This window comes from Sceloporus occidentalis, unplaced genomic scaffold, assembly GCF_023333645.1.
Source record: "Sceloporus occidentalis isolate IW3139 unplaced genomic scaffold, rSceOcc1.0.p SCAF_3, whole genome shotgun sequence".
In the NCBI taxonomy this organism is placed as follows: Eukaryota; Metazoa; Chordata; class Lepidosauria; order Squamata; family Phrynosomatidae; genus Sceloporus; species Sceloporus occidentalis.
Genome location: NW_028316983.1, coordinates 102768944 through 102796436, shown reverse-complemented (window position 1 = coordinate 102796436; position 27493 = coordinate 102768944).

Here is a 27493-nt window from a genome sequence, read left to right as displayed (position 1 = left end):
TGGTAAGGCTTACCTATGTTGGCACCTAGGCTCTTATTTGCACATGATGTCCAGCTTGTGGAGCATTGGGGGAGAGGGGCCAACGAATATGACCATTATTGTTGTTGTGTATCTTCAAGTCATTTCCCACTCATGGCAACTCAAACGCAAAGCTGTCATGGGGTTTTCTTGGCAAGATTTGTTCAGAAGAGATTTACTATTGCCTTCCTCTGAGGCTGAGAGCATGTGACTTGCATAGCCCTTCCAAGTATAATTAGAGTGCTTGCATAGGATCTACACAAACTCAGATTTATCCTTGCTAATATATGACCAGAACTGTATACAATATTAAACAAAAATAGATGTGTTGTATGCTTTTTCAAAAAAAAAATCATGGTAAGATTTTGGGAGCCCTGGTGGCGCAGTGGTTAAATGCCTGTACTGCAGCCATTCACTCGAAACCACAAGGTTGCGAGTTCAAGACCAGCAAAAGGGCCCAAGCTCAACTCAGGCTTGCATCCTTCCGAGGTTGCTAAAATGAGTACCCAGACTGTTGGGGGCAAATTAGCTTACTTGCTAATTAGCTTACTTGCTGTTCACCGCTATGATCTTTGGAATAGCGGTATATAAATAAAACAAATTATTATTATTATTATTAAGATGATACATTATTATCTTTTTTTCATTTCCTTTTCCAGTAATTTCTAATAGTGATGTTTACTTTTTTGAAAGCTGGTCCAGGGCTGTTCATCTCAATCAACTTTTTGTGACAGAAGTAAAGAATGTTTTGACTGCCAGATGTTGAGGAACTCCAGTTGTTATCATCAGCAGTCAGCACATCCTATGGGCAAGGATGACTGGTGAAGACCACAGTTTCCCCACTTCCTTCTGTGATAACGAAAGGAATGTTTTAAAATAAGTGAGCATCACCTTCCCCACACAAGTGGAGCAATTCTGATCAACTATAGCTGCTTCCATTTTCTTATAGACTCTCCATTCTATTTCACAAGGCTATCACTTGTCATACTGAGCATCCCTATATGATCTTCTGTGTCCGTGTGCTGCATGGCTTCTAAAATAGTGTCCCTGGGGTTCCATGCTAACCCCAAGGCTGATTTTGTAGCTCTTGAACCCTTCAGACCGCTATTTGTCCTATATGTTGCAGTCTTTGGGGGGGGGGGGAGGTGGCAGGATATTGATAATGATGATGATTTTTTTTCTGGTGAAAAACAGGACTATTTCCTTCTCCTGAAACCTCCAGGAACAGCAAATCACCTTTTCAATGGGTTGCAAGACCTCTCCATTTTACATTTTAAAAATTCTTATTTTTCCAGACCAGAAATGGACTTGTTTTGGTTTTGGTTGGGAGACATTTTGGCTCCAGAGAGTCTTTGGACAGAAAATTAGCTCACAGACGTGGCAGTTACCCACCCCTATTTTGTATCTCATACCCAATGGGGTTTGGGCATAAAGGTGCATGATGACACAAATAGAACGCATGTCTCTGTCTCCCTGTGTTTATAAATATGAAAACTGTGTATTTTTAAAATTGCATATAATTACTCAAACATTGAAGACTTCACTGTGTGCACCTGTTACTTTTGTTTTTGTTAGCTGTCATTACGATGCACACCACCGTATATATTCTGTCCATCTTAACTAGCTCTTCAACATTACTAATTTAAGCGACCCTGTATTTGCATTCAGCTCCTCAGCAACATGGCCTTAAAACGGTTCACTATTTTGTTCTCCTGTCAAGAATTCAGCAGTGGTGTCAACTTTGCTGTGTTGTTTCTGCCTTAAAGCTTGAAGGACAGATCTGTTTTGTATGCTCAGGAACTAGGCCTGCCTAGGACGTATCATGCCTATTTTATAATGTACATTGGTTAAGTTTTTATTTTCCTGGCACCTGGGTGAAGAATAATCAACACCATTAACAATACATTGTGCTACAATAAATATTTTATTAGACATCTATCTGTGTATAATCTGAAAAATTACATGGTTTCCCCCTACCCACCCAAGGCTGATGGAATCCAACTAGAATTCATAATATCTAACAATTGTACATATTAATCATAGCCTGGTCTGTTGTTGGCCACCATTTTCATTATACAGTAGGTTTGTAGCATTTCTCTGGGTGACAGCAAAGATGACATGTCCTTTCCTGCTAGAGCCTGAAAAATAATTGAGAGACTCAGATTTGGTTATTCAGAATCCTCCTCATGACCTCCCAAGCTAAATGGAGTGGAAAAACAGCTGCTAATTTTATTGACTGATAGTTTAATTTATTTCTATACTTTCCAACAGCTAAAGGCCTCTAGGCAGTTGACATATAAAGAATCATATTGTAAACCATGTAATAGAACAGAATACGTAATACAATATACATAAATATAATTAATATGATACACAGTCTAAAGTATTTTGAAACATCCACAGAAGAAAACCAAAGCTGAGCAGAGAGCACTGGGGAACAACAGCACATAGATCTTTAAAACTGTGAGACCAAAAAGCATGAGCAAATAAAAAAGACTTCCACCACAGTGCAGGCACCAGGAAAACCTTTCTAGAGAGAACCAAAGGCAGTGCATATATCAAAAGACCAGTATGATATGATCATATTGTCTGCTTCTAAATAACAATCATACTGCCCTAGTTTGGGCTAGTGGTAATTTCCATCTGGTTTTCAAAGAGAGATCCACATATGACCAATTTCAGTAACCCAACTGGGACATTCCTAGTGTTTGGGTGACAGCTGGTTTTTCAGTTGTAGCAGATAGAAATTAGTTTTAGACATGGGGGATACTCATGCCGCCAGTGAAATTGCAGTTTAAAGAACACTCCCAAACTATGGGCCTAATTCCTTATTGGGAGTGAAACTTTCTCCAGAACAGGATGAATACCAACCATACAAGCAGATTACTGGCTCTCATCATGTCCATTACCGAAACAAGAAACTGGGTTAGAATATCTGTGGTCTCAGTAGACAAAAAAGAAACGTAGCCATCTGGACAGTTAATATCTACTCAGGAAGATAAAGGAGCAGTAGAGCTAGATGTCACCTGGATAAGGAAGATTCACCAGGCAATACAATAAAGCTCAGCTGCTTAATAAGACAATAAAGGACCCCAGCTCTGCTCAATGAAGTAAATAAAGACTGTCACTGTTGTGACAACAAAAGACAGAACAACATGGATGATCTTCACTAGATCCAGGCACTCCATCTTTCCCATCTGGATTTGGGCCTGAAAAAAGGAAAAATGTATTCAAAATGTGTCTGTGAGTAAATTGTTAGTGAGCACAATTTATGATCTTGCACCCAATCATTACAGATAACAAGAAATATTTTTGCTTCCAAAAAGTGGACTAAAAATAGCAAATGTTTCAGTTACCAGAACTATCACTGATGCATCCATAAAGGATTCCAGCTATCCAGAAACAAATAATTTAGGGTGAAAATCCTCTTCTTCTATACTTTATATCTCATGAACATCCTCTTCCACCAATGATTTGTGGTAGATTTGACTCAGCAAAGCTGCATTTTCACTTTGTAGTGATGGATGAGAGGTACTGTATATACTCATGTATAAGTCTGAAAATTTTAGTCAAAAAATTGACCCCAAAACCAGAGTCAACTTATCCATGGATCAAGATAAGTACTGTACTTTAACTCTTTATTTAAAAAGGAACCATTCCCTATTGAAAGACAAGGGCATAATCTTGTCCTGAAATCACTGACCTCCACTCTCTCATGCATCCAGCCTTTAATATGAGCACAAATAGTTATGCCTAAGTTCTTTGGCATCATTTTCATTTCCTTCATCCTTTAGATCCTTTGTTACATGCCCCTAAGTTTTATCCATGGCTTATCAATGGATCATATCAAAATCCATAATTTTGGCCCCCAAACCTGCATTTGACTTATACATGAGTTTTACATAGGAGATTATCACACTTCATTTTTCGCCCAGTCTGGGCAAAGGCTGGGAATGGGCTTGAATGGGTGAAAATGGGTGTTATCACATAGCAAAATGCCGTCAATGCCACTGGCAGACTACAAGCCATCCCCCAGCTGTGCTTAGCCTGCTGATTTTGAAGTATGGAAAGCTTCCGTACTTCAAAATCAGTGGTCTAAGCACGGCTGGGGGACAAGTTGTAGTCTGAAGCATCGGTGGAGTTTTGCTGTGAGATAACACCCGTTTTCACCCGTTCAACCACCTTCCCAGCCCGTGCCCAGATCGGGCAAAAAATGAAGTGCAATAATCTCCACAGTCAAGTATATATGGTAGTTTTCATTCATTTTTTTATAAGAACTCAAAATCTAGTAATTAATTCATAAATCTTCAAAAAAGAATTTATTTATTTTTTTGCTTTGGTGTTTGTTTTAGTTCAAAAGTCAAATGTGAAAGAGTGCAATACTGGGAGCTATGCAGAGGGCTTTGAGCACTTAGCTGTTACAAGTGTGAATCTCTGTATATTTATCCATGTTTGTGGAGCTGAATCAGAGTTGCCACCCTGTCTCTTTTTCTTAGCATGACAGCAATTTTTAACAATTTCATTCCCAACAAAAGCAAAATGGTTCTCTTCAACTGGGAGCAGCATAACCATATATCCAGTGTCAATGACAAAGACTTTCATGGTGTACAGAAATCACAAATTGTATTGAAATATCTTTTAAAAGAAAGTCAAATGTGAAAGAAAGCAAATTTTGCAGATTTATTCATCCCTGATCTTGTTGGGGAATACAGGCAAGTAACAGTATGATGCTGATCCTCAACAACGTCTGCACACAGGAGGAAAAGATAAAAGATGCCTCAAATACCTCTGTCTCAGGGCTGGTTCAGATGTTCAAGGGACACAAAGATGTAGGAAGTGTCCTGGCCTCATGTTTCTGGGTCTGAGGTAAAGGAAGGAAGACGTATTTCTGATCTTTTATCAGAAAAATGCATATGTACCTGCTTCTCATTAGGCAAGACTCATACAGCATTGTATCTCAGTATCTCAGTTTCTCTCTTTCTCAGGAGAGGAGCAATTTTTGACAAAAGGCTAAGAATCACCTTACATGTCATTTTTCTTCTGGCTGTCTCACTTTTTTGTTGTCTCTATATCCTCTAAATTTATGCTTTATGTCATTATTATTAAACTGATCCTTATTTACCATAAACAGTTCAGTGTACATGACATACTCTGCAATTGTCCCAGTTTGGCAGGGAAGTCCAGCTTAATCTTCTGTTGTACCACTTTTCAGCAGCTTTTAATATGTTAGTTTCTCTCTCCTCCCCCTTTCCCTCTTTGTACCTAGCTTATTTCAGTTGATCTAAGCTGAGTTCTAAATGCAAAAGTCGTTTGTTCTCAGCTAACTCAGAGGTGAGCAGAAGAGATATTGCCCTTCCCAGTAGGTTCAGACAAAAGCAAACTGATGCAGCTTCTCCTGGCTTGTTTCTTCTTCCTCATTGGGGAAATAAAGCAGAATCCATCTGCTTTGAAGGCAAGGAGTTTAGATCACACATGCCTCAAAGGTGGCTAGAAATCGGTCTGAAGATGTGACTTGGGTGTAAAAACCATACCAAAAGGAAATGGGGATAGTCTGATGCAAGGCAGAAAATGCTAATCTCCACGCCTGCATATAAAAACCCTGGTGTGAGTGTTGAGCTCCAGCAAAACAAAGAAATGAGACTGAGATAATTCCAGTGGATATAACTGCAACATACACAAACCAGGCAGTCCAACGGGGGCATGAGATAAAGGGGATATGTGGGGGGGGGGTCATGATTGTGTTTTGCCAGTGTATCACTTGCACACTGATACATTGATGCCTGGAACCAGCAGAGTGTCACATGTACAACTGCCTGGCCAAAGGAGTGGCCGTGTAAATGGATGGCATCTGGGTGGATGTAAGAGATACTTGGAGGTTGCTGGTGGTGTGTTTGTGCAACAGTGCACATGTATGGTGGGGAGGCAACATAAATATTACCCAGTGATGCAGTTTGTTGCTGTGCTGTGTGGTTAATACATACTTATTCAGCACACCTTAGGAGTGGGCCATGCAGGGAGCAGGGTTTTGACGTGCTTTTGGAAAAAGCAGGATCTAGCTACTTTTTCTTGCCTGTCGGTTCTGGCCTATGAATAATGTTTGCCAACTTGACCACACTCTGTTATTGTTTGGTCAAATGAGTTTTGGTGTTCATCTGTGAAATTTTGGAGGGTATGACTCAAAGATCCCACCATCTTCTGTATCTTCTGTTTCTTTGCCCACAATCACCAGCCTGAGTGCTGTATTTTGTGGAAGGAATTTTGCTACATCCCATTGTGCTGAGAACTGAGACCTACAAAGAATGAGATCTTTGAACCCCCTAGGATCTTTAGGTGATCAATAAATTTCCATGTAGACAGATTCTGGTTGGATTATGAGTGCAATCATATTAGGGGACAACATCTATATCAGAGTTTCCTAGAAATATGCATGTAACTAATTTAATTGAACTGATATAACAAAGGTAGATTTTGTTCTTAGCTGACCCTAAATTTTAACGCTGCCTTTTAAAAGCTAATTGTGGGTGTAGGTTAGCCAAGCATTTAATTTCAATTAAACCTTTTAAACTGAGACTGAAGTTTGGTCAGATTTATGCATTACAAGTTATCTTTAGCTTAGAAGTTCTATTATCACTCAGATGTGACTTCTGTGAAGATGAAGTCGTTCCTTTGACTGCACAGTTCTTAGACTATGAGGCATACTGATAGCTACAGCATGTGAAAAAATCTGCACCAATATTCACACATATTTTTCCGTTTCTTTACAAAAAAAGATATTGTATGTGCTTGTAAAGTATTGTATGTTTTTGGAAAGGCACGTTCTTACAAATGTACACATTTTTGCAAGCCACTTTCCACATAATAGTGTTTTTTGTGTTCATTCTGCCCATTATGTACCTTTTGGTCAATGCTGCTTCATATGCATACATTGTGCAAGTTACACAGATATCATACAATAACTGGATGTAGACAATACATCAAATCTTTAGAACAAATAGATTTCAGTGTCAAATGGCATATTGGTATAGGTTCAGTAAGAGCAAAGAACTGAATAAGTGTTTCACCCATCCCTACCTGCCATTGTTGTGTAGCAGCATCAGAATGTGTTGACAATATTATCAAAAGAATTAGGCTACTCTCGGAATTCAGTTGCAAGTAGAGCAGAAGAGTCAAATAAAATGAGAGAGAATGTGACTCAGATTTTAGCTCACTTTGAAATAATGAATAGTGAATGTCTCCAAAAAATTGCTATTTTTGTTTGTACAACTTTATGCATGTTTTGTCAAAAGTAAAATGCACCCAGGCAGAGAAATACTTCTTGTATTTGAAGCAAGGAAAGGCAGGGAGAGATTTGCTGCTGAGAAAATGCCAGATATAATGTCCTGCTTTCCATTTTAGCTAAAGGTGGTGGTAGCAGCAATCCCTCCCCATCTCACTCTTATTTGGCCTAATGGAAGAATATTTCTTATGCAAGTCCAAGGGCTGATCTGGAGATACATAAATTCCCAGTGAGTATTTAAAAAATGAAGGAACTTAGAGTGCTATGTATTTACTCACGTATGTCCCTTTTTTGGCCTGAAGCTCTCAGCTCTGTCAGTGGACCACTTGGGTCAGATCACCAATGACAATTTTTTATTTTATTTTAATTTAATTTAATTTTCTCTTGTCCTTGAAAATTGTTAAGTACTTGGGGAACCCTCAGGTGGAAAAAAGAAGGAATACAATTTTATTTTCTTTCATTTACATGTGATTGCTGAATTTTCTTTCATGGGGTTCTATATACATACTTTTGTCTCCTAGATGGAGACAGGATATCTATAGTGGTCTTATTAAAAAGCAAGATCAGGGTATTCTGGAAATTTAAAGAAAACAAGTCTCCTCTGATACACATTCACCAGAGAAGGAAATAGTGTGTAAAGAGGAGCAGTAGCAAATCTTCCCTGGTGCTGTTTTTGCTTCAACCATTTCCTAAGGCAAAGAGGTTCCCCTCCTTTTTTCCCCCATTGGCTACCAGACATCGCTCTTTTGTCAATAACACCAATTAAATATGCATATGTGATCTTCACTTTCCCAATGCCAAAGCCTAAATATTTTGCACTAGAGTAAAAGATGTTGGTTCCTCCCTCTCTTTCCTTTGCAAATGTTGTTTCAACACAGCAAATGTCCCAAAACAATCCCTCCTCCCACCCAGACATCAGCATCATGCCTCCTGTTCAAACAAAACTCTTGTGCTTTCCCTTTGATCCTCCAAATGCTACCTCCAGAATTCTTCCTTCTGAACACTGCAGTGCATTCAGAACCACAGCAGATGGTGCTTTTTGATGATGTCTTCCTACACGAGGCAACATTTTGTAGTGTGCGCTGCATTATCCAAAAAAATCAAAAATCAAAATCAAACATGTAATTATGCAAATATGTATGCCTTTATAATAATCAAGTTTTATTGTAAATGGTTGATGCACATCAATTTGATCCTGTAGTGCTGCTTTAAGTGCAGTTTAAGTGGCTTTTCAATGTACCCAGAGGCAACACAAACGCATCTCTGGAATATTAATAAAATCCTGAATCTTTGAGACACCAACTGATATTGCATTGCTCATACTGATTGAAACTAAATGCTAATCCTTTCCTTTATTTAAATAGACCCCCTTTGTTATTTAAAACACTGATATCAGTATGATATGAAGAGCCATTTTATTTTAAATTGTATTGTAATGTAGTGGCTAAAATAATGCCTAATCATACTACATTCAATTTCTACAATGTAATTTTGATGAGGCATGAATCCAATCATTTTGCAGCTATGAATATAATGTTATACTTTAACCAGTCCGTTCTCCCCCTTAATTCTATCAATTTATGTAGCAAATGTCTTCCCCAAGATTTTAGTCTTGGGTCCTGTAGTTTTTTTAAGTTAATTTTTGCGAGAGATAGCAGACAGCAAAAAAATGGTTAATTTGAATCCTTGTGGAACAAAACAAACAAGACTTTGATTCTGCATGATATTAGGTGCAGCCATATAAACCATAATTCTTGTTTATAAAAGGTTGTTTTTTAAAAAACAAACAAAACAAAGCTAGTTTATGTTACACCTTTGAGCACACACACACACACAATTATATTGTGGTGCGAAATAAGATGAAATTGCTACAAAATAATATTTCTGTTGCAATGAATGCCACTGACTTCAGTGGCCCTTATTCTCAAGTATGGACACACAGGATCATAGCTCTAGCTGCTGTCTTATCACCCTCCTTCTTAATATGGAGAGAGGGGTGATTATTGCAAAGTATTCTAAAACTAGAGAACTATTCTGGTGTGACAGCATGAACTTTTGTAGACTAAAGTCTATTTCCTCAGAGGCATATGGATCTGAGGAAGTAGACTTTTGTCTACGAAAGCTCATGCTGCCAACTTCTTTCTTTCTGTTAGTCTCAAAGGTGCCACAAGATCTCTCTACAAACTGATACCTTCAAATAGTTAAACTGGACAATCATAACACCTCTTAACTTTCTCTTCTCCAGGTTAAACATACCCAGTGCCCTATGTCTCTCCTCATAGGGCATGGTTTCCAGACCCTTCACCATTTTGGTCGCCCTCCTCTGGACATGTTCCAGCTTATCAATATTCTTTTTGAATTCTCGTGCCCAGAACTGGACACAGTATTCCAGGTGAGGTCTCACTAAAGCAGAAGAGAGTGGCACTATTACTTCCCTTGATTTAGACACTATATTTCTATTGATGCAAACCAGAATCACATTGGCTTTTTTAGCTGCTGCATCACACTGTTGACTCATGTTGAATTTGTGGTGCCCTAGGACTCCTTGATCCCTTTCACATGTAGTTTTGTTAAGTCTGGTGTCCTGCAACATATATCTATTTTTTCTGTGCAAGTGCAGGACCTGTTTTAGATTCTCTACATGACATCCTTCCATATAAGTAGAGGTAATACTCTTGCAACAGTTTCAGCTTACCAATATATGAAAGGTTGTCTGTTTCATCTAAATGAAGTATGGGGAACTTGTGGTCCTCTGGATGTTGAGAACGACAGTTCCCATTATCCCCAAGCAATCAATAATGATGGTTGGAGTTGATATGACCTGCAATCCAGGGCCAGCTAAGACGTTTTGTAACAATCAAGATAGCATCTTCTGTTTTCTGCTTCATATAGTACCTGATCACTCTACCAGTTGAATCTTAATTTAGTACTCATGATAGTAACTTCCTTGATAACACCTAGGGCCAGTTTAAGGGATACGGATAGGAATGTGGCATCTTAAAGTTACCTTTAAGAAGAACAAAGCCATTCATAACTTAACAGTTGTACGATGATCATCTGGAACCCAGAGCATCATCCTTCTATTACTAAATTATGAAATATTTTAGCATACCTTTATATAAAATATATACATTAATTGCCAGAAACCTGTCCCTTACAGCATTCCTAGATGTCCATACTTAATCCCCAGGAACATCTTCTTTATGCTTTATTGTATTAGTCAAAAGGAAAAAAACTTTATTGTTCAAATGAGATTAGAGAAAATATTTTGAATTTCTAAGAGCCAGTGCCAGATTTTCAAGAGACAATCCTGTCCAAAACATAGGAATAAATTAAATTCTTAGCTTGGATCTGCAAGACCTTGAGCAACTAGCATGTTTTAGCCTTGAGAAGGTAGCAAAGCAAATGAGTGCCACTAAAATCCTAGCTATTGGTTGTAGTGAGAAGCATGATAGTCAGGTTTTAAACATTCACAGATATTTGATGCATGAAAAATGACATCTGTCTAGACAGTTCGCTGGCCTGTGGTCAATACATTCAATTTCACATTTATTTGATAATACACAATGACCTAAAACCTGTTGCTAGTACTGACTAGAACAATTCCATTGAACCAGTGGTATTTACCTATGATTTACCCTTCAGCAATTGATTAAATGTGACAACTCAACTAGAGACTAACCAATAGCATGTAGCCACTGTGTGACCCCCTGACCCAAGTTTTATGAATGAATGTATGTTTTTAGTAGTTTATCCTTAGTATAAATTGCCTTTTAATGATGGGCTCAAAACACTAACAATTTCTTTCGCTGATCCCATCTAACCATGCAAAGAAATAAGGTACTTGAAGTCTAGCAAATGAACATAAAAGCAAAGCAAACAATAACCAAAGTCTGGATTTAAACAGTAGAATGGATGACACAACTATGTACTCTACTGACATTGTCTCCTAAGGATTTGTTCAGAGGAGGCCTTGACTGCATTTCACTGGAACTTTGTACAATGAGTAAGCTTTAATTAGCACCCAAGAGTCTTCTGTTGTAATGTTGCATTATTAAAAGGAAAACAAAAAGAATTTGCCAGAATCTGATAAATACCTATTTTAATTGCATTAGTGATTGCTCACAGTTTTCAACCTCCATGTTTCTTACTTAGGAGAACATTGATGCAAACTCTTAATTTTTTAAAAAAAGGTTTAGGTATAATATAATTGAGGAGATGCCACACACATCCTCTGACTGTAACCAGTATTTCATAAAACACATGCTGTAGATGAAAATATAAGCTTAGATATATATCTGACAATTTCCAGGGGGTACGTGTGCTCAACAAACAAGAAAGATGTTCAAGGGAAAAAAGCAATTGCTCTTTCTTTTCTTTTCTTTTCTTTTCTTTTCTTTTCTTTTCTTTTCTTTCTTTTTCCTTGATTTGAATTGAATGCTGATCACCTTAAAATTGTAAGATTTTAAATTATGTTTCTCTAAAGAAATCATTTTTGTCTAGTTTACATCCAGTCATATGAATCATCATGCATCTTCCAGCTACTTAAATATCACAGCCCTTTGGGCTAAGATATCATTCAAGGAATCAACCTGATCCTATTTATTAGGCATAACTAAAACTACATGAACACTGTCATTGCCCCCATGGCACTGATTGATCCATTACCAGAAAAAAATTCTACAAAGTCAGTGTTTAACCATTAAAACTCATCCATTAAAACCATATTCAATTTTTTTTTTAAAAAAAAACCCAAATACACAATTTAGCATCTATCAAAATAAAATCTACTTTGGAAGCAGATCAACAGAGAGAGGTGTAAAGAAATTCTCTTTATAAATTTATAAATCTATAAATTCTTGTCAAAATGTCTCCAAAAACCAGAAAGCTCTGAAAAATAACTTTAAAAAGTAACAAGAAAGAATTATTTATTATGCTTATAAAATACCTGCATTTTTAAAAATTATCTTATTTTTGATATATGTTTGTATGTTTGTTAACACCCTTATTTTAAAAAATGAGTAACCATTACAGCTACCTATATTGCTTGTAACTTGTTATGTCTAAGCTCTGGGAGCTGGATGACAACCAGAAGTGAGAAGGGCTTACTTGTGGCACAAAGATGCTTGGAGGCCTCATCTGTAAAGCCTAGATTCTCCTGGGTACCCAGTACATTTTAGGTATTATTTCAGGCCAAAAAAAACAAGCCAATGAGGTCCACAGTGGATCTGTGGGGGTGAAATCACATTGTGGAATAATATATTAGATACTGTACAACAGTGGTTCCCAAACTTTGGTCCTCCAGGTGTTTTGGACTTTAACTCCCAGAAGCTCCAGACAGCTTGGCTAATAGTCAGGAATTCTGGGAGCTAAAGTTCAAAACATCTGGAGGACGAAAGTTTGGAATCACAGCTGTACAACTTTTGCACAGTAGATACGCAATTGTGTTTTTGTGTGTGCACCTTCAAGTTGCCTGTTGACTTATGGTAACCCTGCAAAATTTCATAGTTTTTTTTTTTTTTAGGCAAGGCAAAATCAGAGGTGGCTTTGCCAGTTCCTTCTTCTGAAATATAATCCACAGCACCTGGGATTTCATGGTACCCAATTACCTCAACCCTTTTCTGCTAAGGACGTCATCCATTTCCTACCTCAGCTGCCCATTCCTACACCACACCATTGGAGGGAAGATGGGTCCATTTGCCCCATCTTCTGCCCCAACCTAGTCCAATATGTATTCTATTTTTCTCATAGTAGTGTGAGAAGCCCATTTAAAAGCCCTTCAGTGTATGGCAAGAAGGGGAAGTCCTCCCTTATGATGTACCAGCCATCATTACCTAGAGAAATATTTGGTGCATAGCATAGACCACATTAATTTTTTTTCACCAGGGTTTTACATTAAGATTGTTCTGTGCCTGGAAGCCAGAGTTCTTGCAGCCCCTGTGCACAATTTCTTCAACATCTCTTCTGAGCTCAGGAGGTGGTTATTCTCTTATGACAGGCCACAGAATTATGACTCAGTCTAGAAGCCTGCATACCTATTAATCTGGCCTTTGCAAAAATACATTGCCGTTTTATGGCTGGCATGAAGAACTTGCTCACCTTAGGGTGTTGAAGTAAGCCCAGAGTGCCAATCACACGTGCAATAATTAAATTGTTGTAGCCTTAATTGTAAGTGAATGTTGTCTTTAATTGTGCTTTAATAATGCCATGCCCTTTTATAACCCAAATTAATGTTTCTGTCTGGTTTTTGAAGTGCGTGTCAGTTTAATTAAACTATTAATGGTAGACAGATTTTTAAGTACTTTATATTCTTCATTAAATTGTATCTGTTCTACAAGCGTAAACAAGAAAATAGACTCAGTTAGAAGCAGATTCATGTTCTGCCTGATAAATCATTCATCATCGGATAAGATGATGAGGCGTGCTTGTTTTTCTTCATGCTCCCAATGATAAACAAATCCACTTTGATACTCTAATATTCATTGAGTTCATTGAAAAATAAATAAGCCCACTCATTTTTTTAATATTAGCAGGAGTCTGAGAGCTGTTACTTGCGTTTATGCAAAGCCAGTGAGCAAAAAACAATATCTTTAGGGTCATTCATTTCATTCCCTGTTGTGAGGAGGGCGGGGGGGGGGGGGAATGGGATGCTTGTTAGTGAAATATTCTTTGTGATATATAGTAGTGCTGTTGCAGTGGGTGTGTATGTATGTATATGTGTGACAGTACATGACTGTATTTCCAGGATTACCTAATTGCAACAGCAGTTTAGGAAAGCCTGGGTTTCTTTTGCCAGAAATGCTGATTTTCTAAAGCAAACACCAAATAAACCTCCACTGGTGCCTGTTCAAGAAAAGTCATCAATAATTATTTTTTGAAGATTAGACAGGAGGTGGGCATGGGATGAGCTTTTTTCCTTTTTCAGTGATGAGGTGTGCAAATCATACAGGATTTTAATTGGCTAATTCTAAGATGCTGGGAAACGCCACCACTAGCTTTCTCTAACAAGAGGAATGGTTTGTGTGCTGAATGGCTATGCATACAATATTGTCAAAGCTATGATTCCTTCTCGCCGATACAGCTTTGTTCTTCCTTTTGTGTGGCAGATCAGTCAACAGCCAGGCAAGTGATCTTGTTCACTATTATGTTGGTAATGAAAACCTTGTGTGATGTGACAACTGTAGAGTAACATTTGGTCACAAAGCTGGTGTTAACAAGCACAACTGGTGCTCTGGTAATTAGACTGATTCCTGCTCTCCTTTTGCAGATTGTCAATAAATGTGGTAAACAACAATTGGGCCTCCTTTAAGAACATGTTATATTAAGCCATCATACATTTCGCAACCGTGATTTTTCCCTTTCTCTCCCCCCACCTTTTTTTTTTTTTTAAAAAAGCAGCCCATGACAAAATGGGAAGAAGGCATACTTCTTTCTTTGACAAAAACAACATCACATTTCATAATAGGTGCTGTACATCCTTTGTGCAGTGATCGCCCAATTAACCCAAACATTTCTCTGCCAGGAAGGTAATTTATTTCTCAGTTGCACTTTGCAGGTAGACAGTAAGCCACCAGTCATTGGCTGAGCAATATTCCCCTTTCTCCAGCAGAAAACCACAGAGAGAAATGTGTTTCACAGTGTGTCCATGCTCCCCTAGAATGATGCAAGGGCAATTATCTCTATTGTTTAACTGTACTCAGGAAATTCAGAGAGTTATGGGGCCTAGAGATATATCTTTTAGGGGACTGGAATGTGAGACACACTCTTAAGTGTAATTTCATTTAATGACCAAATTCTCCCTGCTGGTTCCAAACAAAAAGCCCTCACTGCTGGCATTATGACAGTTTGTCCTCAGCAGGGCTGGTGGAAGAGAAGGCAGCTAATGGCAAAGCAGAGCCAAGGCGGTTACAGTAGTGGTAATCACCTAGATTCCTAACACAACTCTGCTTTGCTGCAGAAATCCATTACACAGAAAGGGCAAACTGATGCAATTGTATATTAGTGATCACACTGCAAAGGTTATGTGTGTGTCTGTGTGTCTGCATGAGTGTATGGAGGGGAACACACAATTATTAACTTGGACTTACTGCAGCGTATTTTTCTTTGTTCCTCTTGTAAACCATTCTAAAGGAAAGGTAACCTTGAAACAGAACCAGTGTGGGCTAGCGGTTTGAGTGTTGGCCTACAACTCTGGAAACCAGGGCTTGATTTCCAGCGCAGCCACAATGCAGCCTCAGGAGAAGGCAATGGCAAACCTCCTCTGAACAAATTTTGCCCATTATAGGTTTGCTATAAATCCAAACTGACTTAAAGGCACACAGCAACAACAACCACCTCTAATACATGTATGTGATTCGCCATTTCATCCACTGGTGAAAAAAGCTGCTGGCTGCTGTAAACTGTTAGTGACATGTATGTCTATCCTCCTCTCCCCTCTTCCCCCCATCCTCATTCATTCATTCATTTATATATTCCACAGGGCTTGCTTTTTTCCTATGCTTCTTCTGAAGACCTAAACTGTCTCCAATGAGTTAAGCTGTCTTCAGTGATAATTATACGAATTTTAAAATCCTGGCATTTTTTTAAAAAAAGAGATATAATGATCCTATCTCATTGGCAGTTTAAAATCACATTTAAAGTACTGTAATAACATTAATTTATTTTTTTCTGATTTCTGACACATTGTGCCTTCATTCAGAGGCTTTATTGCCCGTTTATCTGGTGTGACTTAAATAAACCTTTTAATTAATGGCACCATACTTCCAGGTCACCTCTGGGTACACCCTTTCATCCATTTGTACAAACAGGGAAACCTCATTTTCAAAAGTCATAGTCCAAAATATCAGAAGGGACGAAGCCTCCTGATCCCTGGTCAACACCATCCAATACACAGAGGTAAAATACCCCTTGGTAGGTTTGACTGCTGTTGTGATATTGATGGAAAAATTCATTGAGTACAAGTCTAACTCATTTGATATTTCTTTTTTAAAAAGAAGTCATCAAAGTTAATGACCACTGTGAAGCCTATCAATGGTGAATGCCACTCAGTCCAAAAGGTGGTACTGAGTATTACCGCAAATGATGAATTCATTGATGAATTTGGTGGCTGCTTGTACTACCTGCAGTAGTACCTCATGGATATTATTGTTATCTGTCATTTGTGCTCCAGCATGTTATCTCTTTAGTGAAGCCTTCAAAGCTTACAATTCAGGGTAAGAAGATAATTACAATTATAAATAACAGCAGGGTGTGCTGTGCACTGTTAACTAATGAAAAAATTAGGTCTCCCCTGAAATTAAATCAATTAATTAATGAATTTATTAAACTTAAATATGCACATTATCAAAACAATATAGATGCCTTTTTTTAAACACCTGGAAAGAATCATAAGGTAAGATGCTATTTAGTGAGCAAGATGAACCACATTGTTAAAAGTACAGGCCGTCTTTAATATTTTCCTCTTTGTTTCCTCTATCACAGACTTTAGCCTTTGGGACTCTTATCTTTTTTAAAAAAACAGGCTGATAGTTAGAGTTTATTTATGTATTTATTTATTTCATTTTTATGCTGCCTTTCTCCCAGAAAAAGACCCGAGGTGGCTCCCCAGATAAAAACACTCCAAGTGTTTTTATCTACAAAAATCTAAAAACAATTAAAATAATCCAGGTAAAGGTATTCCACGTTGACAAGGTTGTCAAGTCATGTCCAATCGTAGGCGACGGTACTCATCTTCGTTACTAAGCCAAAAAGCCAGCGTTGTCAGAGACTACTCTGTGATCATGTGGCCAGCATGATTGCACAGAACACTGTTTAACTTCCCAGCGGAGTGGTGCCTATTTATCTACTTGCATTTGCATGTTTTCCAACTCCTAGATTGGCAGAGGCTGGGACTAGTGATGGGAGCCGATCCCATCATGCGACTCCCGGGCCTTGAACTGCCAATCTGACAATCTTGCAATCAACAGAGTCAGCATCTTAACCACTTGAGCCACTGCACCCCCAAAACCGTATAAAATTAGCATAAAAAACATACAAGAGTTAAAAACATAACTAAAACACAAAGCCCATATAAAAGCCACCCTGTAATGATTTTAAATGGCGTGACTGGACAGGACCATCCGAGGTCCTTAGATTTCTGGGGCTGATATCTTAAAATGATCCCAGCCTTCTTTCTAATATGGTCATAGCTCCAACATTGCACAGATGAAAACTGGGCTGTTTGTGGCCAAGCAACATCAGAGTGTGTTTCAGATTGCAAAAGTTATTAATGAAGAAGAATATGCAAACTAGAAGGTGCTGCAGTTTGCTTTTGGCTTAAGCTATTGGTAAGGGCAAAGCTCCATCCCCTCCTCTCTTCTTTTCCTGCTGGATAAATTAAGTTCAAACTACTTTTGTACTTTGGATTCAGTTTTCACCTGTTGAAGTAAACTAAAAAGAAAGGTGGGCTGCATCCACACTGCAGAAATAGTCCAGTTTGACACCACTTTAACTGCCATGGCTCAATGCTATAGAATTCTAGGAACTGTATTTTGTTGATGCACCAGAACTCTCTCTGACAGAGACGGCTAAATCTCACACAAAACGACACTTCCAAGAATTCCATAGCAATGAGCCATGGCAGTTAAAGTGGTGTCAAACTGGATTATTTCTGCAGTGTGGATGCAGCTAGGGAAGAGAAAGAAACTGGGGCAAGGGGAAAAGGGAGATGATAGAGGAATAAGCAGGACTGTCCTAAATTGGGATGGTTGGAAGTTATACAGATGTCTCCTGTAAAGTTTTCCAACCATTCTCTCTGTATGAGAGAATGATGTAGTCTTCCAGACTGGATCTCAGCAGAACTCTAGTAAAAATGAATCTGAAGTCTTGAATGGAACTGTGGTGAACTGCTAGCTGCCTGTTCTCTCTCCTTAAGTCCTTATTTCTCTAGATATTTACCTTACTCCAACGTTCATGTCATATATGTATATATGCACATTTACACTTCAGATGTTTCCAGTATGAACCAAACATCAATATCATATTGGTGCCATCATCAGGAAGCTGACTGGCTGCAGCCTAACCCCCATTTTCTCTCTGTTAATGTATAAAATAGCTCCAAGTATTTTCTTTCCATTATGCTGACTGTATTGTCTATGATGGAACTAATATTTTTAAATAAATTAGATGAATATGGGTTTGTTCTTTTGCAAGGGAATATAGGCTGGTTCCTTGAATGCTTCAAAGAAAATGAACCTCTTTCCAATCCTATTTAGTCTTTCCTTTCCCAAGAGTTGCTTTTTGTTATTTCCTTTTTAAAAAAATCCCCTCAAGGTATACACATAAAAGTTTGCTTTAAAAATGCCTATATATTTGTCTGCATTACCACACATGCAGAGTAGGCTTGTGGAATGGGATCAGGGAGTTTTTGGGTGTCTGTGATTGCAGTCCTATACTCATGGTCCCATAATGCTGCCATATGCCCTTCTTTGCAGAGTGCATTTCTCTGTCTGAAAGACTCCCAGAGAAGGTGATCCTCTATTTGATTTAAATATGAAGAATCATATGACGGGAGAACAAGCACCTGAACAACAGACTGAGGAGGCATGCAAATAACTGTGACTGCTTCTGCTCCCTGGAGGGGGAAACGTCTTTTTAAAGAGGTTGCAGTACCATTTTAATGTTACTGTTTTCAAACGGCTTTTATCATTTTTACATGCTTGCTTTAAGTTGTTTTAATATGGGTAAGAGCTTAATTCCAGTTTAATGTCGATCACTATGTTGTACCCATTTTAATTTGCAAGCCACCTTAAGTCCCAGTCTTTGGACAAAAGGCACGGTATCAGTAAAGATCACCACCACCACTGTCATCATTGAGAAAAAAATAGCAAATTAGACACCTGGGGAAATCATACCACTTTTAACATCTGCCTCATTTTCAGCAAATAAAGGTCTTGACAAAGTTCCCAAGGGAAAGAGTTCCATAGTGGGCAAAACTTTGTCCCACATCCCAGACACAACAGAAAGTAACAAGATGTGGTGTAACAAGACACGGCAGGCATATCCATGTGAAAGTAAGTAGTCCTTCATACATCACATCTATGAAGGGCATAAACCGTAATTGAATATGATAAGATATTAATCCAGATTTGTTTTGAAAAGCGTTTCTGGCATAAAAGTGCTGTTGTAGCCATCCTTCATATTTATACACATTAGGGCTGGGTGATGATTTTGTATCAGTTTTATTTTTGATCCGTATTTCCTATAGTTTGTAAAATTCAAATGCAGGAGAAAATGAAACTGGCAGATTTGCCTGTCCCTAAAATACATACGCTGTCTGTCAAGGCCAGTCCCCTACCTTGTTTTCCCTTTCATGCACCTGTCCTTTGCACAACTGTCATGCTCAAATTATTTTTATAAGGACTCAGAGATTTGCTGTGATATATAATGATATATAAGAGCATCATCATTCAAGGCTTCGAAGACAGCAGCTAATAAAAACGTTAACAAGGTTTCCCTGATGCAGGTATTTTTTGTACTTTAGTCCCATCTGCTCAAACAAATGCTGCTTTTAAAAATATAAAAAGGAGGAAGGGAGGGGGAATGTGAGAGCACTTTTAAAATGAACTTTTTTTAAATTTTAGCATGAGCTTTTGTAAGTATAAACCCACTTCTTCAGGTACTATACAGAGTGATATCAAAAACCCCACTTATCAATTATATTTATGTAGTTGTGAGATATAATGTAATAGGATCCAGAAAGATACAAATCATCTCTCTTGCCATATATTTTCAAAGGGCTGGGTAAGGTGATCCAGGTTTTTCTGATGTGTGAAAGCAATAAATCTGCTTAGCACAAGTCAGTTTCCCTGGGTTCAAAACTCTCTCCGAGAATATTCCTTTCGTTATATGTGCAGTAGCAAGGACACTTGTGTTAATATACAGTGGACCTTTGTTATACGCTGGGGTTTGGTTCCAAGATCCCCCGTGGATAACAAAATCCATGGATGCTCAAGTCCCATTAAATATAATGACATAGCAAAATGGTGTCCCTTATCCATGTATAAAAGTCAGTGTACAAGAAGGACCGACTGTATGTAGTGCACCATGAAGCCATTGTTTCTGTTCATATCTCTGCTAATGGATTGGAATTTGTGAATATAAATCAATTCATCTGTTTCTGTCTTTCTGCTTTCCCTTTGTAATTTCCTTGTTCAAGGACTTCAACCTATAAATCCCTTACTGTGTATCCAGGAAGGTTGAAAAGTGTTCTGCAACTGTTTTTTCAGCATTGCCATTTCTAATGTCAGATTTGTGTTCATTTATCCTCTTGCATAGATATTGTCCTGTTTGTCCAGTGTAGAGTGTAAAGGAGTATGTTGCTAGCATAGGGATCAACGTTGGAGGAAGAACAAGTAAATGCACCTGTGATGTTGTGGAAGATGTTATTGATCCATGTAACATTGCTCCTAGAGTAGATGTGGGGATAGAGTTGGCATCTGGGTTTGTGCCAGGTTCTTGTCCCTGCATTTCCAACCATGTTATGTATCCTGTTGGAAGTGAGTAGTTGTTTAAGATTTGGAGGCTGTCTGTAGGACAACAAAGGCCTGCCTCAGAGAACTTTTGAGAGGACAGTGTTATTCTCCAGAACTTGTAGCTTGTTGATGATGCATTTGAATGGTCTCAGCTGGAGACTGTAGATGACAACTGGGGTATTCTGTCATTTTGCACTTGTTCTGTCTAATAGTAGACAGTTTCCAGGAATTTAATTTACCTTGTTGATTTGTCTCTTCATCTCCTTAGATGGCTATTGTAGTTTGAAAAATGCCTGTTGTAAATTCAAGAGTTTGGGGTCTGTCTTATGCGTCTGAACAGATGCAGTTGTATCAGGCCTGGCTGTAAACAAACCATGATTTGGTGGTATATTTAGGGTGGAAACTGGAGGCATATAATTATGTGTAGTGATCAGTGGGTTTTCGAGAGAGTATGATTTTTTAGAGGTCCATTTTGCAGTTATACAGTGGTGTCAAGAAAGTGAATTTGTTGTGTGGATTGTTCTAGACTTAGGTTGATGTAGGGTGGAATTTGTTGAAATCTAGATAGAACTCCTAATGAGATTGAGATATATATTGAGAAATACAGTGTTCGTTTCCTGGGTTTAATCTATAAGAAGTTTGAAAATGTTGACATATTGGAAGTAAACTTTGACTAAAAGATCAGGAGACAAAGTTAAAGGTTGGGGTTTAGCTTTTCTGAGTTGCAAGTATCTTGTCACAGTGAAATACTACAACAATGTGGCTTTTCCAGGTGCCTTTCCTAATAACAATTTTGTATTTTGCTTCACTTTACCCTATGCCAGGACTAGAAAGATTATTTGCAATTATTTATCCCCAGACTGAAAAATAGGTTTCCTGACAGTCAGAAACCCTCATCAAGAAGAATATTAGTAGAAAATATTATCCAGGTATTTAATGCCCCAAAGTGTTTACACAGAAATTATTCTGTAGAGAAAGGCATGTCCTTTTAGTAAAAACAAAAAATGAAACTAAACTTGTTTTATGTGCCGAAAAATGGGTTTCCTGCATGAAAAACACTATTTCTTTTATAAGAATGATTGTTTTGGCAAGAAAAGATGTGTGTTTTTTCTCCACAGAATAATTTCTGCACAACACTTGACATATTAATGTGGGGAGAATATTATGGAGGAATATTTGTTTTCTCCTGCAGTGGGGAGAAATGACTTTAATTATTCATCCTTGCATGCAAAGATGAAATAATCAAGGATTTACATCCCTTCATCTCTTTAGGGACAGATACATGATGAACATTAGTTTCAAAAGTATGTATCCGGCAGGGGTGGGAAATCTGTTTTGGTTTGGGGCTATTTCTCACTGCCTCCTTCATAACTGGAGAAAATGGCAGGATTTATGCACAGACACACACACACACTTCCTGTGCTTCCAGTTGGAAAGACCAATGACATCTCCACACACTAGGAATAAGGCTTGGAGAAGGGGCTTCCTCAGGATCTTTCATGGCCAGGAACACAAAACCACCACATGTCAGATTGGACCTGATGGCAGATGTTCCTTTCCTTTAATATATTCAAGTCATGGTCATATCTATGCTCACAGACTATATCAGTGGGCAAAATGTAGCCTTGATATTACACACCACCCTGCAGCTGGTTGTGTCCCATAGATGCTTCAGTCCACACTTTGTCTTTCCCCATGAGTGCATTACTTCTCCTGGAAGCTGTCAGGAGAGACAACTGATCTTTAATTCTTTCTTTCTTTCTTTCTTTCTTTCTTTCTTTCTTTCTTTCTTTTTTGCATTCTGTGCAGTCACCAGAAGGTCTCAGCAGCAGATATTTGTCCCTGGACTTGCCACAACTGCCCACATCTATCCTAAACAAAGTCACTCAAGACCTACCCCACTGAAATCAATGAGGAGTAAAAATGCATAGGTTGACTCTGAGATTGCAATTACAGTGGACCCTTGTTATACACTGGGGTTTGGTTCCAGAATCCCCAGTGGATAACAAAATCCATGGATGCTCAAGTCCCATTAAATATAATGATATTGCAAAATGGTGTCCCTTATTTTTTTTTTTAAAAAAAAGGAAAATCAAGGTTTGATATTTGAAATGTATACTTTTTTTGGAACATTTTCAAACCGTGGGTGCTTGAATCCGTGTATAAGAAGGGCCAACTGTAGTAGTATTTGCACTGCTAAAGTTATTATCATGCTCACACAAACAAACACCCTGTTTTTAATTAGAGACGTTGTACCTCAATAGCAGTTCATTCCTGCTGGCTGCATCCCTGTCAGGTGAAAGATACTTGTTTGCATGCCTTCCCCACCATCTCATTCTCTTCACATATGCAGGATGCTCAAGCTTACACCACTCAGTAAGGATCTGTCTCTGTGATTCATTGGCTCAGACATCCTATGGAGTTTACAAGATGTCGATTCACCCCATACAGTTTTATATCCATTACAAGCAGGATGGGCAAAGGGCTTTGTCAAGAAGCCAAACTCCTTCCTAAGAATAGCCCTCTGTTGTCTGGCTTTTCTCACCATCACAGCAACAAAAACAACAACAAAGAACAATTGTTATTTTTTGCATGCAAGTCTTCTGCACACTGAGGAGAAATGATCAGAACCTGTCTGGATTAAATAAGGAAAGGCACATTTAGAGCAAAGCCCCTTTAAAAGAGTGGTTCAATAACTAGTTTACTGAGACCAAGGCCCATGGCTAATGAGAGAATAAAGAATTATTCTTGTCAAGTAGGGAAAAGCTGGTGCCCTGGTTTGGTGCTAAATAATTACATTCATTATGTTTGAAACAGCCCTGCAAGTGGTCTTTTGCACTAGTAAATTCATTAGCAAAGCTAATAGGCAAACTACTATAGGGGCAAATTTAAACGATACCACTAGGATGGATGGCAAAAATAGGTAAAGGCAGCAGGAAACCCTGACAGCCAAAGCCAGTTTGCACTGTAATTGCATTTATTGTCTCATCAGCTTTAAGGGCTTTGTCATTTGGGCCTGAGACAAGAGGAGGGAAAGCCAAAGGATATTCAGTCAATTAGATTTGTGTTTATTTTCCACAGTTTATCAAGCTGTCTATCTTGAACTTGTGGCACAGTGGTATTAGATGCAGAAGCAGCAAACACTGCAGTGAATTATATTTGAGGAAAGATCTCACAAACATGTTAGTCTTGCCTCAGTTTATGAGGCAAAGTTGGCTAGGGACACATGGTTTATCTCTGGACTTTGGTCAGGGCAAGATTTACCATTTGGCAGAGGGATGGAAGTGCTGAGGGTAGCAAACACTGAGTGCTAGAAGATATTACATCTCCACTTTATCATTTAAAAACAGTCCCTTCCCACCCCAAATTCTCTCTTCATTTTTTGGTATGTTTTAAAAATCTAGTCATGTTTATGCCCATGTGTCCATTGACTAAAGGACATTTGGGCAGATATGTATACATTTTTCTTTACACATTTTCAATATGCATGCATTTTGCCAACCTGAGCTCTTTTTGTTGTTGTAGTTGTTCTGTAGAGTGCACCAAAAGCTTAGAAATTAACTGCTTTCAATGGCAAATTGTATTTAATCCATACTTGGTTGCAGAGGGTACAAATTGGATAAATCTCTAAAATACAACTCCTCCCAAATCTTAGCATCTTTATCCTAAATTACAAGGAAGAATCACATCACACATCTCTATGATGCACCTCTTTATTTTTAGATCACATCACTGTTCTTTCAAAGTACATGCCAGCTTACACAACTTAGTTTGAGCTACATCTGTAAAGGAGGAGAGAGAAAAGGCAACTGCAGTACTTTAATTAATTTCCCATATTTTTCTTAGTTCTAGCAGTCATTGCATTTCTATGGGAAATGATTTGGCACAGAAATATATTATGTAGGCTGCAAGAAGATGATTAATTCATCTCATTGCCTGCCAAGTGTTCCTGTTACATAGTCAATAACCATACCTTAAATCTTAGTTTGGTTTTACATATTGGATTCAAATTATTCATACGACAGGCTAAAGTAATTTGGTATAAAGAATCCTGTTAGGTTTCCTCTGGCTGGAATCCTCCCTAATGTTTGGCTTGTTTGACTATGTTCAACTGAATTTTAAGCTAGACATTACAAATAAGTTTTTTTTAATCTATTACAATGAAATTATTGCTGGTCAATTATTTAGAACATATTTACAGTGTAATTACAGGTGCCACAGAGACTGTTTATTTCAGAAGAATATAAAAAAAGTCATGTTATACATATGAAAATTCTTTATTTACGCACAGAAAATTCTGTTTTCTATGCAGAAAATGGTGTCATTGGGGACTTGTTCTGTGCAAAATTTGCACATGGTTTTGTGACAATGTTTCTAAGTTAGGAAACAGCATTTTCTGGACAAATATCTCTGTCTGTCTGTCTGTCTGTCTGCCCAGAGGCGTTATATTCTGTACTGCAGTTACCAAATCATAACCTAGAGTTTATTGTTGTTGTGTGCCTTCAACAACTTGCTGACATATGGCGAATCTATCATGGGGTTATCTTTGCAAGTTTCTGGAGATGGGACTTGCCATTGCTATCCTCTGAGTGTGAGTCACCCAGTAGGTTTCATGGCTGAACCGGCTACCAGGTAGGAGCCATAATGAGTAACTGAGGGCTGTTCAGCTGGCAATCAGGGTGCAGGAGGTTTACATTTCCACCCCTTCCCATGAGCAAGTGAAGTAGCAACAATCTGAATCAAGACCCCCGTCACATTTCCTAGACTTGCTGTGGAAGGGGTATAGAAATGTCTTCTGCATGTGCCCCAGTCACCAGCTGAACAGACCTCCATCTCTCATTGTCTCTGCTGTCTGACAAAGTAAGTGGATGATTATGATCCAGAAGACACTATGTAAGTATGTATATATAACTGTATATCCATTGTAGAGTGGTGGTGCTGTGTGTGCCTTCAAGTTGTTTCTGACTTATTGTGACCTTAATGAGAACTTTTCATGGGGTTTTCTTGGCAAGATTTGTTCAGAGGAGGTTTGCCATTGCCTTCCCCTGAGGCTGAGAGCATGTGACCTGCCCAAGGTCACCCAGTGAGTTTTATGGCTGAGCTGGGAATTGAACTCTGGTCTCCTGGAGCCCTAGTCCAACTCTCAAACCACTATACCACACCAGTGTTTCCTGCCCAAGTACTGATGTTTTCTGCACAAAATTTTATGTTCACATTTTGTGCAAAGATAGGCCCGGTACAGACCGCTGCTTTGTGGAGGCCCGGAGCCAAAATTAGGGCTCAGGAGAGTGGAGTGTCCGCAGACTCCATCCACGCTCTCCTGGTGCCATTTTGAGCATATACACATTCAGATGGCACACGTGCTGATGACATGCCTTGTGCACCGTGTCCAAACGGGGCCGTGTACAAGAGACATCACCATGTCACTCCAGAGTACTAATGGCACCTTGGCAGCGGCACAGAAAGAAGCTGTGTTTTGCAGCTCCTTTTTGGATCAGATCATTGCCGCACTCATGCGGTTGCCATGACAATGATCCGGGGGAGAAAGGGGTGGCCTTTGGTCACCCCTTTCTTCTCATCTGTACAGCCCCTACATCCCAAACTGCTAAGATTCTCATCAGTAGAGAATTCTCCCCATCAGGGTTTCCTAACACGGAAGAAACATATTTTTCAACCATTTTCCAAATACAGTATTTTAAAAATATTCCTTTCATCCCTACTGTGTTATTGAGACAATCACATGAAGGAAATGGTAGTAAATGCCATAGTGTTCACAGTGTTGGGCCAGGAGGGGGGTATTAATCTACAACTTACTCCCGAGTTTGGAAAAGTTATTTTTAAAACTTTTCTTCTACAGTCACCATGCTGTGCAGGGACTGTGGGAGCTGTAGTACAAAACCTTAACTGTCCAAAGCTCTGTTGCTTTCTATTTGAATGTGACACATCAATGGTATTCTGGAGCAGTCTCATCCACTGGTATGCAATATAAAAGAGGGGATGGGAGTTGAGCTATTTTGAGCCAAATATAGATGAGGAAAGGGTGGAGAGAGAACAGTTCATAAGGAGGAAAATAAAGAATTTATGGCCTACTCGATAGCACAGAAAAGCTCAAGAGACAAAGGCATCAGAATGTATCTTCCAAGTTGCGAGGAGGATGTTGCCAGCAGTGGACTGCCACTGTCTGATGGTGACAATGACACCGATAACAATGTGAAAGAATGTGATATACTTTGGTTCAATACACATCAAACAAGCCAAAAGGGATCTTTCTCAGCAGGTGGAGAAATGATCATTAATTTTTAATAGTGTTAATGTTTATTAGTGAAAGATGATTGAGTTTAAGTGCCTGATGAATAATAAATAAATGATGTAGATTTGTGGTGTCTGCATTGCATTAGTTTGGAAGGCCAGTGGGAGTATCCTTCATACTTTAAGAGGGCATTGCACCAGTTCCCAGTGGTGTGTGGTGTTTGCTTGCAGCTTTCAGACTCCTCAAATTTTGGAACAGATAGAAATTTTAAAAGGTGTGTCCCTGGCCTCTGTTCTCTGTTTCTCTTCCTAGCTGTTTTTGGTTATTCTTTCTTTGATCATGAAGATTACTACAAAGTCCCAGGATAACACAGGGAAGTTCATTCCAGCTGTTGTCACTAATCCGAGACTGCTGGAGAAGGTCTCAGATTCACTTGAA